Genomic DNA, 19,799 nt, shown 5'->3' with positions numbered 1-19,799 from the left:
CACCAGTCGACAATAGACTACATTTTATTGGATTTAGGTCTGCAGGAACAAGTTAGGATTTTGTCACATGTAGGGATGCACCTGTAGGGTCATTCGGCTATTTCTTTGAAGATTTGCTTTAAGGAAGAAAGGTTCCCCACAAGATGGACTCTAGACCGCACCTTGTTGATTGATGAAGAAATTGTGAGAAGATTGAGAGAAGACACAGTAGAGTTTTTCAATTTTAACTGGGGCACGGCATCGGCAGGGGTGGTATGGGATACCTATAAGGCATATTTGAGGGGAAAGCTAATAAATTATGCGTTGGGAAAGAGGAGAGATTTTAGGGAAGAGACAAGAGAAATAGAGAGAAGGATAAAAAGATTAGAAGGAGAGTTGGTTAATAATAATTCGAGGGAAGCCAGACAGGTTGAATTAACAGATTTGAAAGTTACACTTGCAGGTATTCTGGATATGAGAGTGAGGGAAAGGTGGGAGACAATTAAGCTAATGCAATTTGAATATGGGGAAAACTGTGGAAAATTGTTAGTGTGGCAAACAAGAAAAGATCTGGTGAGGAATGTGAGACAAGAAATTAAGTGTCAGAATACGGGCAAGGTTTTAACTAATAAAAAAGAGATTGAAGAGGCTTTCTACAACTATTTTGGTACACTCCATGAAGATAGTCTGGTGGCATCTGAAGAGGAGAGATACAGGTGGCTCAGAGAGGGGGAGGTAGTGACTTTGAAGGATGAAAAAACTGCATTATTGAACTCTCCAATCCTGGAATGGGAGATAGAGCAGATACTAAAGAAGGGTAAGCAGGGGAAAGCACCGGGACCAGATAGCATGCCCTTAGAAGTATACACCAAATTAAAGGAGGTGCTGACCCCGTTTTTGATGAGATTGTTTAATGAGATATTTGTGCAAGGGATAGCCCAACCTGATTCCCGGTGTCGCTTTTAAACTGCGATTATAAGATCTTTTCTAACATTCTGGCAGTTAGGCTTAAAGGTCTAATAGGAGATCTGGCACAAATAGATCAAAAAGGCTTTATGACAAGAAGGTTGCTAGATGAGCTAACCTATTCCCTGATAGGGACAATAGATTTGGCGGAAACAAACAGGGTACCATTGGCGGTCATTGCCTTAGACACCACTAATGCTTTTGACCGGGTAAATTGGGCTTTTCTGAAATCCGTTATGGGAACTGCCAAATTGGGGGACAGGTTTTGCAGAGCAATTGAGGGATTTTATAAGTCACCAAAAGCTAGAGTTTTAATAAATGGGGTATTAACATCAGCTTTCAATATAAAGAGAGGGACAAGACAAGGTTGTCCGTTATCTCCATTACTTTTCAATTAATATATGGAACCTTTTGTTAAAAAGTTGAGAGCAGAGCAGCAGATTGTCCCCTTTCAAAGTAATGGCTCGGCAAAGAAACTGGCACTGATGACCTGCTGATCTATACAACCGATTTAAAGAACACAATGAAACACGTATTAAAAATCGCAGAAGATTTTGGAAAATTATCTGCGTACGAAATAAATAGAGATAAGTCAGAGATTATGGTGTGGAATTTAGATGGAGGGACAGAAAAAATCACAACGGAAATGAGATATTTAAGAGTGTGAGTGACCCAAGATATTAATAAATTAGCAGAAACCAACTTTAATAAGGTGAAAAAAGAAATCAGTGATTTGTTGAAAAGTTGGATGCATCTACCTTTGACGATCTTTGGAAGAGTAAATCTAGTGAAAATGATTTTATTACCTAAACTAACTTTTCTTTTTAACGCTATACCATTGCCCTTTAAAAAAGCGGATCTTATGAAGTTGCAGGGTAAGATTGGGTCTTTTATATGGTCAGCAAAATGACCCCGAATATCGTGGAAGAAGTTACGCCGGAGGAAAGAGGAAGGGAGCTTGAATCTTCCAGACTTGCAACTTTAGGCTTGGGCGTTCCAGCTTAAGAATAACAGGGTGCTCCTGGATAAGGTATGGGACTCAGAAATTGGCAAGCTGTTCAACGCAATGTTAAAACAGGTAGATGGGGGCGCTAGGGATTTATGTTAAAATATGCAGACCCTAGGTATTTAAAAAAACTTAGGCTGAAAACTCTTAGAGGAGTGGCAGAAACCTGGTATAGGATCAGAAGGAGAATGAAATGGACGTATTATAGGAACTTCGCTCCGATATGGGACTCGCCCGGATCACCAGAATGGACAAAAGATAATTTGGCTGGGGCACTGAAGCAGGCAGGAGTTGAAAGATGGGAGGACCTAATCAAAGGAAAAAGGTGTATTTCTTGGGAGAGATTTCAGAGTAGAACTACAAATCGTGTTTCCAGATTTAAATTTCTCCAAATCCAGAGTTGGATCCAAGCATCAGAGAAAATAATAAGAGTAGCAAACGAATTGGAGGAAATGCTGATTCTGGATGAACCTAGGAAGAAGGAGACTTCACATTGGTATTGGCGAATGATGGAAGCGCTGGAGGGGAAGTTTACCCAACAACACAAAATATAGGAGATAGTCTTGCCAGGAGCAACGCTGGAAAAAATATGGCTAATATCTTTTACTACACTTGATCAAACCTGCCTATTTAAAGAGAAATCACCTTTTGTCCATCTATAGATTGTACTGGACCCCGAAAAAGCTGTCGAAGGTGGGGAATAGAGAAGAGATGGCATGCACTAAATGTGGTCTTAAATCGGCAGATGACATACATATGTTTATGGGGTGCCCAGAAATCCAGGTGTTCTGGGGCAAGGTATGTAGAGCGTTGACTGAAGTTCTAAAGAAACAAATCCAGGTAAGCCCTCTCCTAATATTTTTTGGATTGGTTAATGAATCAGTTGGAGACGAACAGAAACTACTTTTTTATGCTATGTTGTTGGCGAGAAGAGAGTTATGTAAAAAGTGGACTAGTGCTCTCTCTCCAACGTATATCGAGTGGAAATCATCCTTAATATATAACCTAAATTTAGACGTAACCTTCATAGATAAGAGAAGATATGCCTTTTGGCGCCCAGTAATTGAATGGTTGGGGAGGTATGAAGGGTGGTCCAATGATTATGCCTCAAAAGCAGGCCTTAGAAAATGAACAAGCCTCTCCCTAATCTCCTGATATCTATCCAGCAAGGGCGGTACCAAAGAAATGATAGAAAGATGAGAGTGTCGCAAGACAGGGAGTTGTGCTTCATGAAGTGCAATTTGATTGGTCTCTCGGTAAGGCAGACAAAGAATCAGATTCTTGCTCTCACGGCACTGGGTGGTCACGTTTGAAGGTGCGTGAAAGGCAATCTGAGGCTAATGAGGACAAAAAAAACAAAAACAACAAAAAGAAGGAAGTTGTGTCTTTTGGAAAAGACCCTCACCATGGGACGCCAAAAGGTGGCTAGCAGAACTAAGACCCACCCCCACTACACACAGTAAGAAACTTGGGATCTTCATTGACTCCAAACTTGACATATCCATCCAAGTAAAATTGTCACTGTCTAAGAAAGCTCTTCAAATGGTTCCTAATCAGCACTTGGAAAACCACCATACACAACATCATCACCAGCAAGCTGGACTACAGAAACACTCTCTATGTCAGGATCATCATGAGGGTGCAGGCTATTCAGAACTTGGAGTGCAGAATCACCCTCAACGTGCATGCATCTCATCTCATCTCAAGGATTTCTAATGGCTATTACTTAATACAGAAACACATTAAACCAGCATAAAAATTAAAATGATAAAAATAAACCAAAACATAAAACACCTATACAAATATTTATTTATTAAAACACTTTCACATAATTAGGTTTTGATAAATATAACACAAAAAAGAAATAAAAATAAAGCAGCCATTGCAGGACTCTGCACTTGAGGCCAGATGTACAAAGCAATTTTCTGGTTGAAATGGCCCAATTCGCAGAGCCAAACCATTTGCGACTGGAAAAATGCTTTTTCAAATGTACAAAATGCAAACAGCTATTCGGTAACTTGTTACCGAATTATAATTTGCATTTGTGATTCGGTATTAGGAAAGGGCACATTTTGGGAGTCCTTCCAAATACTGAATCTATATGGTATGTATTACTGAATTGCGACTAAATTTCGGTCATTAAATAGTAATAATTTACCACCATTTTAAAAGCAGTGGTAAACCATTTGCAAATTGGAAGGAATCCCCCTGGGACCCTGCCACAGTTGAAAATGTTGAAAAAATAATTTTTAAGAGCTGGAAGTAGTCCCATAAACCACTGCCTGCTTTAATAAAGTGAAATTTCAAAGTTTCTTTATGTCTTTTTTACTGCATCTTGTTTTTTTATTCTATGAATCCGACTGCATTTAAAAAAAAAAGATTGCTTTATTAAAATGCAGTCACATACGTGGTGGTCTTCTGACCTCAGCAGGCCACCATCCCTTTAACAGCTGTGAATTCAAATGGGTCACAAGGTGCGAACTACCTCATTTTGGGACCTATGAGGAATCACTCCTCAAAAAGTCATACATTGCACTGATTCCCTAATTGCGATTCAGAGATAATTGCAATTAGGAAATCAGTATTCATAATATTTGTACATCTGGCCCATGGTCATGTGTCCCTGCGACCTGCCTCCACTCCTAAAATAGTTGTTTTAGTCACAGGGGATGGGGTCCCCGGGGCCTCTTAAGGCTTGGAGAGGAGGCTGTGCACCTACTCCTCCTAGGAAACATCCTTTACAATGCAGTCATTACATCGTAATGCATTTACAGTGCATTCTTTATATCGCAATTGACATTACAACGCATGCCATTACAACGCATCTGCCTGTACACCGTATGCTATTACAACACATTTTTTAGGTAAGTTTGCTATGTTGTTAAATTAAAATTTTCTTTACGTCTTGGCTGGGGTGGAGTGTAATACCCAGATATTTATTTTAATACTTAGGTATTCATTTTTATAAATAGTTGTGGTTTATAAAAATATATTTCAATTTAATTGTTTTTATAAATTTGAAATATTTTAATTTGTTTTTAAGAGGGTTTGACACCCTTCCCCTGGGACGGGATGCAAGGAAAACAGGGGATTTGGGTAGGGGATTCTTCGAATACCTATGAATTAAATGTAATACGTAAGTATACATTTTTACTAATATTAGAAATTTTTAAACAAATTTCTTCTGTATAACATTGAAAAAAAATTGAATTAAATATAGTTGTGAATGACACCCACTCTCTATGTTAGGATGCTAGGGAAATAGGGGTTTGGGGTGGGGTAGTGTATTAATATCCAGGTATTCAGTTTAATACATGAGAATTCATTTTAACCGAAATTCGATTTTTATAAAATTAATTTGTTCTTTTAAAAAATATATATAAAATAATGAAGAGATTGACACTCCTCCCCTAGGACGGGATTCATGGGAGTCAGGGGTTATGTGGGGACAGTGTATTAATTGCCAGATATTAATTGTAATACTTGTGTATTAATTGTTATTAATACTTGAGTAATTTTAATTTAAAACATTTTAATTATTCTTAAAGTGAGTTTGACAACCAAGCCCTGGGACGGCAGGCAAGTGAAACAGGGGTTTTGGGCGGGGTAGTGTATTAATACCCAGTTATTCATTTTAATACTTGAGTATTAATTTGTACCAATATTTTTGTTTTTTTGTAAAGTAATTTCTACTTTAAAAAAAGAAAAATCAATAACATAGAGAAGGAATTGACACCCATCCCCGGTGACTGGATGAAAGGGAATCAGGGGTTACAAGTGGAGAAGTTTATTAATACCCATGTATTAATTTTAATGCTTGGGTATTAATTAATAATAATTTTTAATTGGAAATGTTAAGCATTAAAATCATTTAAATAGTTAATAAAATACTTAATTATATGTAAACAGAATAAATGTAGAAAATTATTTACGTACATTAAAAATTTAAAATATAGAGATTAAAAAATAAAGACAACTCAAAATGCATATTTTTAAAGTTTATTCAATTTTTGTTTAAGGTGTTAGCTTTTATCACTTATAAAAAATGCAGTGTATGTTGAGGTTTGCTTATCAGGGAGTAAACTGCACAAAAAGGTACTACTATAATATTAATGTAGGCATGAATAGTGTATATTTGGGTGAATGGATGGGGTGCCATCCATCAACCAAATATCACTATTCTCCAATTTCATGAGGTTACGGGTTGTGCTAAATATTAGTATTCTTTATTGAGGGTTTTTGTTATCATGCAAAAGAACGGTTTCATTAGTAACAGTGACAGTTAGTTCAGGAAGAATGTTAATATCAAAGTATGTTTGGGGTGTTATACATAGGGGGTTACTTGCCTGTTTATTACGCTGAATAATTCTGTGTATGTTTGGGATTGTGGGCATACAACTTGCTACAGGTGTGGGAATGTTTTGGGATACCCCCCTCAAAACTGAGCCTAAGGGGGCATTGGAGGTGGATGCAACGTCTTTCAATTGACTTATGTTTTCTCTAACCTGGTTATGCTCTGTGGTCCTTTCAACTGTGTCACCAAGAGTAACCGCTCTGCCTGTGCAATGAGATGAGTAATATTGCACACACCCCCAATGACACCTTGGCTCAATTAATCTCTCCTTGCAATAAACATAGCCACTGTACATCAATACCCTATTGCCTTTATTGAATTTCATGTATGTTGCTTGTCTTCCAGTTGCTGTCTTGATTTTTGTCTGAATAAAAAGAAATACAAAATTGTTAGGATTTTGACATTTTTTATTGATTGCAACCTCTGGAATTAAAAACGTAGGTTAATAGTTTTTTGATTGCCTATTGACTGTTTATTAGATTGTTTGTATTTAAATATGAAAGCTAAGATTTCATGCTTTTGTTTTGTAGTTGAGTCCTGCAAAAAGAATATTAGGTTTTTATTGTCTTTTTTCTAATTTTGCTCACCTTTTAAAGGTTTTTCTTGTTTATTTGATCCTCCTTTTAATGGTGTTGGACTTTTTGCTGGTGGTTGGGTTGAACTTGGAATTCTCTTTTCTGGTTGTTGTTTGGATTGTCTGAAAGATAAAGATGAGATTTACTGACTTTTTTTAAAATTATCTTTGGTTAGTCCGTTTTTACAATTTTTTATTTGGCTTTTAAAGTGATTTTATGTTTAACTCTTTTTTCGGATGCTTATGCGAATTGTGCTAGTTAGTTTTAGCTGCTTCGTAAGTGTTTCCAAATAATTTACCTGTGAAAGGCCTTTTGCTTTTTCAGTTAGTGCGGGAGAGATTTGGTGGAAATTCGCCAGCTGGTTATTTTTGGATGATTGTTTTTGCAGAAAAATTAAACCTGTGGAAAAAAAGTTTATTGATTATATGTTCAACTTTAAAATGATTATGTTGTAAAATGAAGCAAATGTCAATTAATTCGTCTTTTGTACCTCATCACTTTCCAACATTTTTCAAGAGCCAGGCACCTTTACATGTTTGAATAGTAATTTTGCCCCCCACTACTGTCCAGCAACATCCCTGAAACAATCACTTGGCAGAGTTAGAATAGTAATTTTGCCCCCACCACTGTCCCTTCCCTGAACCAATCACTTGGTTGTTTTAGAATAGTAATTTAGCCCCCCACCACTGTCCTGCATCTTCCTTGAGGCAATCACTTGGCGGAGTTAGAATAGTAATTTTGCCCCCCACCACTGACCAGCACTTTCCTTGTGTCAATCACCTGGTGGAGTTAGACTAGTAATTGTACCCCTCACCACTGTCCAGCATCTTCCCTGAGGCAATCACTGGGCAGAGTTAGAATAGTAATTTTGCCCCCACCAATGTCCATCACTTTCCCAGAGTCGATCACCTGGTGTTGCTAGAATAGTATTCTTTCCCCTCACCAATGTCCAGCACCTTCTCTGAGGCAATCACTTGGTGGGGTTAGATTAGTAATTTTGCCCCTCCACCACTGACCAGCATCTTCCCTGCAGCAAACACCTGGCAGAGTTAGAATAGTAATGTTGTACCCCACTACTGTCCAGCACATTCCCTGAGGCAAACACCTGGTGGATTTTGCTTTAATATTGTACCCTCTTTTCCTGACTATTACTTGCCAATTCATTTTTGAAATTTACGAAGCTTTTTTGTGTTAAAATATATTATAATGTTTACTTACAGTTGATTTTCCAAATGATTGATTTCTTTATTTTGTAATTGTTGTTGGTGTATGTTCAATCAGTGTAGTAATTTAAACAATTAAAAATGTATCATATTTTCATTTTCGTCTATGGGGTTTTTTGGTATAAATATATGTAGTTTGATATTTACTTATTTTTAAATGGGAAGATAGATTCCGGAATGTCTGTAAACAACTTGGGGCTGATTTTAAAGTGCTGTAAATAATTAAAAAAGATAATTTAAGTACTTGAAATATTTTTTTATTCTGAAGGTGTTTTGTGTTAAACCATACACTTACTTCTGTCAGTAGATGACAGTGTATGACTTAAAAGTTTTCTGAAGTCTCCTCCAACTTCTGCTGTGTGTGGTCACCGTGGAAGTCAGTGCACCACTGAATACAAAATGGTGGTCGGCTTCTTTTATACATTTTTTCGGGGTTAATTGATAATTTGAAAAACAATATGTTTTAGAAATGTTTTTCCGTGTAAATCAGAACCTGACAGAATGTATTTTTATTTTTTGCTGTGTGAAATGTTGGTTTCAACATTCCATTTCAGAATGTCAGCCATTTTGTGTAGTTGATGTGACAGGGTCTGTTATGGAAATAGCTGATGCACTGTTTTCTGTGCTTTGGGTGCCTTGTATGTACATTCTGTTTATGACACACTGTTTTTATATTGAAATGTACTTTGTATATGCTTCTGCCTATTTTTCTTAAAATTTAGATAATATGGTATGTGAAACTGCAAAATTTGTATTCTTTCTTTTATGATTTTTGCAGTATTTTTTTGTATTAATTCCCTCCCCCTCAAAAACACCTGTTTTCCTGGCATCCCTTTATAGTTTTTTTTTGTTTTGTTTTTAAATAAAACAAATATTTAACCATTAAAAAATCATTTTTAATGTATTGTAAATTTGCGTTGTACTATTTTGCGTTGTAATGGTACTTTTAATGCAACCCAATGAAATCGCGTTATAATGGTTTTGGATGTAAAAATATGCATAGTAATGGTTTTTGCGTTGTGATAACTGTGATGTACAAGTATGCCTTGTAATGGTATGCATTGTAATGTCATATATTCCCTCCACCCCTATAGTCAAATTATGGCTCAAGGGGACAGGCTCACTGGGACCCATTTGTTCTCAGGGAGTGGGTCAAATGCCCTCTACCCTCTACCCTAGTATGAATATGTTTGGCCCCAGGGCATGGGGTCCCTAGGGCCTCTTAAAGCTCAGGGAGGGGTGTCCACTACCCTATAATTAGTTTATGGCCCCAAGGGATGGGGGTCCTTGGGGCCCATTTGGGTTTGGGGTGGGTGAAAGTGTACCCCTTCCCTTAATATAAATATTTTTTACCCGGGGGATTTGGGTCCCAGGGCCAATATTGGCTTGAAAACAGGGGGCCGTGGAATCCACTTCTCTGGCAGTGACCTGGCTGCCTGCAGGGTGTTGTCCATATGGCCTGGCCACTGTGCTATGCTGGGGTTCCCTACCCACAGAGGGCCATTTGCAGGGCCTGACATTGGGCCAGGTCCTGTGACAAATTGCTTGAAGAGCATGGCCAAAGACTGTCCCAGCATGGGCCTGCTTTCCTGTGAGGGGTTGGCTGCAGGGTCTGTTGTCCACCCCCTCATGCACATGACTGAAGGACATGATTGGCGGGGGAGGTTGACTTTTTGTAAGGTAATATATTACTATACATTAACCCCTTCAGTGCCACGCCCTTTCCCCCTCCTGTGCCGGGCGTTGCACTAGTGGGTGGGGTTCATGACGAGATAGTCTCGTCATGGGCACAGCGCAACCGTGCTCCATGACGAGACTATCTCGTCATGGGCACTGAAGAAGTTAAAAAAACAAAGGTTAGGAGAATATGTCAGTGCCAAAATAATGGTTTACCCTTTAAAAAAACATAGATACTCACCAGTCATAGACCTACACTTTCTGCCCCGTCAGGCACTGCTTATGACCTCACATATTTCATCACTCATTATATGTTCTACAACATCGTTTATGACATCACTGATGACATCTGACGTGACTTCATTGATGATATCACTGATGACATCATCCAAGCTTTTTGTACACATTACTCCATAAACAAGTATGGAATTAGGGGTCTGAAGTTAGCACAAAATAGCTCAGAATAATTTGAAGCATTATTGATGACATCACACATGGAACTCCCTTAAGTAAGGCAAGCTTGTGTTATGTGCTACATTGACCCAATAGCATACACTTCAATGGTAGCTGAGTTCATAATAGCACTCAAAGGCAAATAGAAGGGTAACCCCTACTACATACAATGTTCAACATGCATAGAACTGTTCACAGAAAATCAAGGGGCATATATACAATAAGCCTGGGCAAAGCACCACTCTACACTCGCGTAGTTTGCGAAGTTTGCGCTACTTCGCACTACGCGAATTGCACGTAGCACAGTGCAAACACGCGTAGCGTAGTGCAGCAGTAATTTTTTGCTTACTCGCAGTCCTCAACGTAAAGTTGGTGACCGCGAGCAAGCAAAATGACATCCCGGCGAGACTTTTTCCTTGTTTGCGATCAGCAACATCAAGTTGCAGATCGCGAGTGTGGAAAAAAAAACTCCCGGCGAGATTCTCAATGCGGGGAGGTCAGGTTTCTCATTGCGAGTGGTCGCGTATGCTCGCGACCGCTCGCAATGAGAAACTACCAGTCCGCGTTGAGAAAGCTGCCACTCGAGTAAAAATCTACTGGAGCGGCAGAAAACTACAGCTCGCACTGTGCCGGATGCTTGTCTGCACTGTGCAATCATTGAAAACGGCATCTTGCACAGTGCGAACAGGGTACTACGCAGTTCGTGAAGTGCTACGCGTAGCTCGCGTAGTGCAAAGTGCACTTTGCGTAGCTACGCATAGCGCTACTTCGTGAACTACGCCCAGGGTTAATATACAAGGAAATTCCACAGCTCTGCAGTAAATTTTGCAGCACATGCTTAACATTTCAAAAATGCAGTGAAGCGCCATATTTACAGGAATGTGCTAAAATAACTGCCTAGCGACAACATAGACACCTTTGAGCCATAGTGCAAGGGTGTCTGCGATGCAGGCATGATTGTTGTGTGCAGGAAGGCATACCTTCCTTCACACAAACAATCAATAATGGTGATTTGCTACTTCGATGTGTGCTGCATTCTGAAGCACACATAGAAGTAGCTGATGGCTAATATTTAATTATTATTTGTATGGATGAAAGGGCACCTTCATGCACAAAAGCAATCATTGTTAGGATTTTGATCTTTCTATGTGTTGTCATCAGTGATGTCATTTGACATGTCATCAGTGATGTCACTGACCATGTCATGAGTGATGAAATATGTGAGATCATAAACAGTGCATTGCGGGGACATGAGCTATGGTTAGCTCAGCTAACTATAATGGCTGAATTTCTCTGGTATTGTACAAGTGAAATATCAGCCTAACTACAACATCCCGGTAACCTTTGTTTTTTTGGTGAATTTGACTTTTTTTATTGCTAATTGCTAACTATAACGTCCCTGAAACCTGTGTTTTTTTTGTGAATATATATATGCACTGAAAAAAACAGAGGTTTCAGGGATGTTATAGTTAGTTGGATATTTCACTTGTACAAAACCAGAGAAATTTGGCAGTTATAGTTAATTGATCAAACTATAACTCGCACCCCCGCAATGCTCTGCTGATGAAACCACATACTACATCACTGATGAGATGGTCAGTGACATCACTGATGTCATCATCAAGTGACTGAGTGTTTCTAAAACGTTTAAATATGTTTTAAATATATACATGCCAAGGTGTATTGAAGAATGAGTGGGTGTATGAGTGTCTGAATGGATGATTTAATAGGTGCATGACTGACTGTATAAATGAGTAATTAAACGTGTCTTACTAATACACGGGTGACTGACTCATCTGTATGAATATCTGTATCAGTCTGTCAGTTGGTGTGTAAGTGGCTGCTTGAGTTGGTGAGTAGCTACATGAGTGTCTATATGGGTTTTTGATTGGTAGTCTGAGTACCTGAATAAGTGCCTGAGTGTCTGTGTGGGTGGGTGAGGTGTGTGTGACTCCCTGCATGGATGTGTGAGTGGGTGAATCACTGGGTGTATGGGTTCAAAAGTGCATCTGTGAGGGGCTATATGGGTGGGTGAGTGTGCGTATGGTGAATGAATGTTTCAGTGGTACATGTGTGAGAAATTACATATGTGAAAGGCAGTATATGTGAGTGTTGGAGTATATACATGATTATATGTGAGAGTGGCTGTACAAATGAGTGTGTGCTTGTGCCAGTGATTGTATAAGAGAGTTAGTATGTGTTAGTATCTGTATAAATAAATGTGGTGGTGTGTTTGTATAACTGTGTAGGTGAGTACATGGGAGTGTGGTTGATTCTTTGCATGACTGACTAGCTGTGTGAGCAGCACTATGGGTGAGTGGCGATGTGTGAGTGTCTGTATGGGTGTATGAGTGCATATAATAGTGGCTCTATTGATGAGTGGCTGCATGTATGAGTGACTGTATGGATGAGGGAGTAGATGTGCGTATAGACCTAGGAATCAGTGAGTGGGTATGTAGTAACTGGTATTGGTGTGTCTATGGTTTTGAGAATGGCACTCTGTATTTTTAGAGTGGGTGTATCAAAGGTTATATTAGGCTGTGAAGAGATTATCACGTGGGTGATGTCATCAGTGTGTGTATATATAATATATATATATGTATATATATATATATATATTCACAGAAAAAACCATAGGTTTCAGGCACGTTATAGTTAGGAATTAGCATTTAAAAAACCTCAGAAATTCACTGAAAAAACCATAGGTTTCAGGGGTGTTATAGTTAGCTGGACTTTTCACTTGTACAAAACCATTGAAATTCCCCCGTTAAAGTTAGTTCAGCTAACTATAACTCGCGCGCCCTCAATGCACTGCTGATGACGTCACATATTACATCACTCATGACATGGTCAGTGACATCACTCATGACATCACTGATGACATCTCAAATGACATCACTGATGACATGACTGATGACATCATCCAGTGAATGTGTGTTTTTCTGAAAATTAAATATGTTTTATATATGTATAAGGTCGATGGAAGAATATATGGGTATATAAGTATTTAAATAGATGATTTGTTTTTGAAAAATTGATTGTATAACTGACTGATTAAGTGTATCTTAGTGAATACATGGCTTAGTGAGTAATGTTTAAATATGTAAATATCTGTATCAGTCTCTCACTTTGTGTATAAGTGGCTGCATGGTTTGGTGAGTAGCTACATGAGTGTCTATATAGGTTATTAGTTGTTTTTTTGAGTATCAGTATGAGTGTCTAAGTGTCTGTATGGTTCAGTGGGGGGTATTACGTAGTGCATAGGTACATGAATGAGTGACTCACTGTTTGTATATGTTGAAAACAGCATGTGTGCAGGACTGTATGGGTGGATGAGTGTGTGCATGGGTGTGTTAGTGAGTGAATGACTATCTCAATAGTGTCTTTATGAGTAACTACATATGTTTTAAACTAGTATATGTGACTATTGGTGTATATAAGTGAGTATATGTGAGAGTGAGAGATTGGAAGAGTTCTTGTATGAATAAGTATGTGTTTCTATAAGTGATTGTTTAAAAGACTACGTATGTGTAAGTTTCTGTAGAATTAAGTGTGGTGGTGTGTGTATAACTGTATATGCAAGAAAATGGATGTTTGATTCTTTATTAGCATGAGTGACTATGTGTGTGAGTAACTCTATGGATGAGTGGCATTGTGTAACAGGATGTATAGGTGTATGAGTACATATGATGAGTGAGTACATGTATGAGTGACTGTATAGGACTGTTGGTGAATGAGTGGATGTGTGTCTGGATCTTAGAATTACTGAATAGGTCGTTGTAACTGGTATTGGTGTGCCCAATGTTTTGAAAATTTTAGTTTCTATTTTTGAATGTGTGTATCAAAGGTTATATTAGGGTGAGAGGGGGTCTGCCACTCTATCACAAGGATGATGTCATCAGTGATGTCATCAGTGATGTCATTTGAGATGTCCTCAGTGATGTCACTGACCATGTCATGAGTTATGTAATATGTGGCGTCATCAGCAGTGCATTGCGGGCTCGTGCACACGTCACCTCAGGCCCCGGCCCCTTCCTTCACCACTGTGTAAACGCACCCTGTGGCTGTTCTAAGTTGAGAGATTAAGTCCCCTTGAATCCTAAGGGTCCCTAGGGTCAAACTAGACGACTAGGTACCTCCAGTAAGCGCCACAGAGCTGCGTTGCAGAGAGGTGTAAAGAGGGGCTTGGCCTCAGAACACCTGTCTGCAGCGCAGCTCCCTGGCGCATACTGGAGATGCCTGTTGGGCTAGTTGGCCCTCAGGGACCCTCAGTATTGAAGAGGAATTAATTCCCCAACTTACAACTCGCCAGGGGGCGCGTTTGCAGAGTGCTGCAAGGAGGGGGCGTCGCCTCCGGCACGATGCCAGTCTTTTATTTATTTTAATTTTTTAAGAAGGGGGGCTGTGTGGTTCCCCTTCTTATTCTAATTTATTGGCCCTGATGACCCCATCCCCCAGGGCCTGTCTCCTAATTATATTTTTTTGACCCCAATCCCCAGGGCCGGCCACTGTTTTTTAATTTTTTAAAAAAATATATATTTATAGACACACCTAGGACATGCTGGACAAACCGTACGTACCTATCACCATGACGATTTGTGTGATATTCATTAAAAGGCGACTATGCATACAATGAATCCACGTGGAATGTATTTACACCACTAGTGAAGCTCTGACATGTCTGATGCCCTACCGTGCCTAATCCCGGTAGACACCCTTGTCGTTTATTTATACAAACATGGGTAGCTATTGATGGGCACATTTAATACACATGCACACCAAGCCATTCAAAGGGGATTCGACAAAAATTCGACCAAAACTATGCAAGAAACCCCCCTCACAATTAATAAAACACACATCCACTGCCGGATGTGTAATACTTTTTATTTTACTCTCTGGAAAGGGGACGAACATCACTTGAGAGTCACAGCGCGCTCCTGGCAGAGCCCAATGCTGTGTTACACCCACCATTGCCTGCTGAGTGACACACACCTCTGTGTTGTATTCCACTAGCTAGTGCATATGCTATGACACTCTCTAGCCCATGTGCACTGTAACACCACCCCGTGAATATGTCATGCCACACTTGTCTTCGCACGGGTTATATTGCCCCATCTAACGTGCCTTCCTCGATGCCTATGTTATAACGCACAGTGCTAAGCAATACATATTACAATCTGGGATCCATATCTTTGTCACAGTGCATATGCAACGTTACACTCCCCAGCACATATTTTAGATTACAACTTTAGAGCCTAGTTAGGTTACACAACACTGCCCTGTGCATATTACACTCCAAGGCGCATATCGCATAGAACGCGCTAGTGCCTGTGCTATCTCGCGCTCTCCAATGAATCTGTCATTGCGCACAATGTATTGCATATTATATTTCACGCCCGGTTCATCTTATATCACACTTTTTGGTGCATAGTTTATACCATACACTATATCTAGTTTTCATTTTCAATCGTGCTCTCAGGACTATGTTCTATATAACACTGTGTTCACCTACCCTTTTCACGGGCATTACATTTTGCGATACGGGGTGGAGGGTCAGGGGGTGTTTCTGCCAAGTGAGCCCGGAGTCACAGTCACAAACGTCCTCTTCTTCCTGAATAAAAGTGAGATTATGCTGCATACTTGTTCATATTTTAAGTAGTTCGCACAGACAAACGTTTTAAAAACAATAAAGTTCCTAATACCCGCTTTCTCTGAACAGTTAGCTTGCTGCCCCATCCCCTTCCTCCCTATCCTCTGTTGTGTGAATCCATGGACTAGCCTCCTCCCTCCTGCCATGCATGGTCTGATGTGCTGCCACTGTCCTCAATTTAGTATGATGTACCAGTCCACTCCTCCTGCCCTCCATTGCCCAATTCTATGTCCCATCATTGACCTCCTGCTTAAACTATGTGCTTAGCTTGCTGCCTCTATTCTCCTTCCCCCTTCCCTCCGATGTCTTTGTGCATGCCCCTGCTCCATACTTTTTGCCCACCATGTTCCATGGACCTGCCACTCCTATCTACTCTGAGTGTTCTGTTGAGCTGCCACTCCCCTCTCACCTGCCTAGCATTGTCAGATGACTGTAACCTGTCCCTGCCACCTCCACCCTGCCTGTCCACATGCCATGCCCCTATCCTCTTCCTCCTGTCCACATGGTCCATTGTACTGCCACACCCTTCTGCCCTCCCTGGTCTGTTGTGCTGCAACTGCTCCTCCTGCCTGCCCCGTGCGGTCTGTTGTGAGGCCCCTTCCCCTGAACTTTCTTGTCTGTGCACAGGTCCTGACCCTCCCTTCTATCCTCCATCGTCCTTTGTGCATGCCCCTGCACCCTCCTTCTTGCCCATCATAGCCATTGTGCTGCCACTAACCCTCCCACTTGCCATGCATGGTCTTCTGTGCTGCCATGGCCCCTCCACCTTCCCTGTGTGGTCAGTTAGCTGCCCCTGACCCCCTCCCACCTTCCCTCCATGGTCTGTGTGTATGCCATCACAGTCTCACTGTTGCTCTTCATGGTGTGTCTTGCTTCTAGTGCCCATCCTGCCTGACCTCCATGGCTATCTTGCTGCTCCTGCCCTGCCCCCTTGCCCCCAGCCCTCTGTTTACATGTGCAGACCCCTACTCCCTCCCTCCTGGCTTGTCTGTTCCATTGTAATGCCCCTGATCCGTCCCTCCTGCCCTTTATGGTCTGTTATGCTGCAGCTTTCTCTCCTGTCTGTCCATTATCGTCAGCTAGCTACCATTGCCTCTTGCCCCTCTGTTCTCTGTTGCCCATGTGCATGGTCCTGTCCCCTCCCTCTTGCTTTCTATGGATTGTTGTGCTGCACTCCCGTCCCGCATTCCCTGTGTGGTGTATTGTGCTGCTGCAAACCCTGATGCCTGCCCTGCAGGGTCAGTTTGGTGCACCTCTCCATGTCCCTCCTGTCCTCTGTTATCCAAGTCCATGTCCCTACCCCATTTCCTTCCATGATCCAATGTACCATACTTGCGAACATTTTGAACTTGGTAAGAGGGAGATTTTGAAAAAAAACTGGGGTATTGATTTTCCCCTTTGAGTTACATTGAAAAAGAGGAGATTGTAGACAGGAGACAGATCAAATAAAGCCCATTTGAGCTTAAAAACATTGGACGTTTCCTGGCTGAATCGGGTCTGTTGGCATGTATGGTTGTACTACCATTGCCTCTTCCTTCTGCCCACAATGGTCTATTACATTGCCACAGCCTCTCTTGCAAGTCCTGTGTTGTTGGTTTGTTGCCCCTGCCCCCCTTTCCACATCCCTCCATAGTCTGTTGTGCTGCCACGGCCCTTCCTGCCTGCTCAGTGTGGTTAAATTGTTGCCTTTTCACCCTCCTACCTGCCTTCAGTTTTCAAAGTCCGTGCCCCTGGCCTCTGCCTCTCAACAGTATCCAAATGAACAACTAGATTGCTAACATTCTATATTTATTACAAAATTGTGGAACGCCTGACGTCATCTTGATGTAATCAAAACTGTAATACCTAGAGCATTTCCTTTAGAAATTACATATATGAGAGGGTCTCATTGGCATCAAAATTATGGTTAGTACTCTAAAAGACTAAAATAAGGACATATTTTTGAGTTTTCAAATAGCGACAAAGCACTTTTAAATTATTTGTTATCTTTATGTTTTTTTATCCAGTTGACCACTTGATTAAATGTTGCACTTAGGGGAGAGGATGTGGTGTTACTTTCAGAACTGCAGACTTTGCAACTGGGGACCAGGTTGGAGTTTCTGCTTCAGCTCGACATTCTGTGATTCTGGTCAAATCACTTAGTCTCCCCATGTCTACAACCAAAATGAATTTGTTCTTGTGTGATGTAACCAATGCTCATGTAAAGCACTCCAATAACTGACAAGTCTGCACTATATAACACTGCAAAAACACAAAATAATAAGTGTTTTGCACACTTCTGTCATTGGGCTATATTTGGGCTACATCTGGGTGATTTTGGGCTACATTTAGGCTCTTTTGTCTCCGGTGACCATTTTGGGAGATTTATTTGTTATGAAGTTTCCTAATTTCCTCATGTACTGCAGTCTCCTCAGTAGGAAATGCTTTCAGTTTTTTACTTTGATTCCATCATGAAGGTATTCAGATATGTCACACAGTTGCCATCAATTCTGAATGTTAGCACTCTAGTTGCTCATTAGATCACTGTAGTAAAACTACTGTTCACCATGAAAGTCTGCTCCTGGTATTAAAAGTGCATGTTTCAGTCTGCATGTCAGAATTTTTTAATGAAATAGAAGAGGATTTGAGAAGTCACTCAAAATGTGCCCTCATTTTCTTTCTTCAGCATTAATCATAATTTCTATGGCAAAATGAACCCCCTCATTGTGTTCCTTTTTAAATTAAATGTTTTAAGTGTTACCAGTTTATTCCAATCAAGATGGCTTCAGGTGTGCCATAGATTTGTCATAATGAAGACAGTAAGCGCTCTAGTTGTTTTTAAGAACGCTCTGGGACTTTCTGTCATTGGGCTATACGTGGGTTACATCTGGGTGATATTTGGGCTACATTTGGGCTCTTTTGTCTCTGGTGGCCATCTTGGGAGACTTATTTGTTATGAAGTTTCCTAATTTCCTCATTTACTGCAGTCTCCTCAGTAGGAAATACTTTCAGTTTTTTACTTTGATTCCATCAAGAAGGCATTCAGATGTGTCACACATTTGCCATAAATTCAGAATGTTAGCACTCTTTTTGCTCATTAGATCACTGTAGTAGAGCTACTGCTCACCAGGGAAAACTGCTGCTGGTATTGAAAGTGCATGTTTCAGTCTGCATGTCAGAATTGTTTAATGAAATAGAAGAGGATTTGAGAAGTCACTCAAAATGTGCCCTAATTTTTCTTTCTGCAGCACTAATCATACTTTTTATGGAAAAATTAACCCCCTCATTTTGTTCCTTTTTAAATTAAATGTTTTAAGAGTTACTTTAATCCAAGCAAGATGGCTTCAGGTGTGCCATACGTTTATCATAAGTAGGACTGTTAGCTCTCTAGTTGTTCTTTGGAACACTCTGGGAAGCTGCAGTAGAACACAAAGGAATCAACTGACAGTCTCTGCTCTTGTTGGATGTACATGTTTTACTGAGAATGTCAGACTTCATTCTCACATGACTGAGAAAGATAATGTGAATTTACAGAAAATATGCTCTCAGTTTAGCTTATAGATCACCTTCCAAACCTCTGTGGGAAAAGCATGAGAAAATATTTTTCTCTCAATCATGATATCCCAGCAGAAGGCTTTTTCACATGGTGAAATCACCTTAGAACATACCACAATTCCTAAAATGAGTATGGTACCATCAACAAATGATTTATAATGTAACTAAAGTCTTAAAACCTTCTATTAACTGTAATGCTTTTTAATGAGGTGCTATCATGTATATTGGTCCCAAGATGTGTGGTTAGGCTCCGCCCACATATATATATGATTTTACTTTTGATTTTCTCAGGAACTACTGAACAGATTGACACCAGACCTGCAAAAGGCACTTCCCTGACCTGAGGACTACCTCTCTGCCAAATTTCAAGTAATTCTGTTCA

The sequence above is a fragment of the Triturus cristatus genome, chromosome 8, assembly GCF_964204655.1.
Source record: "Triturus cristatus chromosome 8, aTriCri1.1, whole genome shotgun sequence".
NCBI lineage: Eukaryota > Metazoa > Chordata > Amphibia > Caudata > Salamandridae > Triturus > Triturus cristatus.
The sequence above is the reverse complement of the archived record's forward strand: the minus strand, read 5'-3'. Positions refer to the sequence as shown.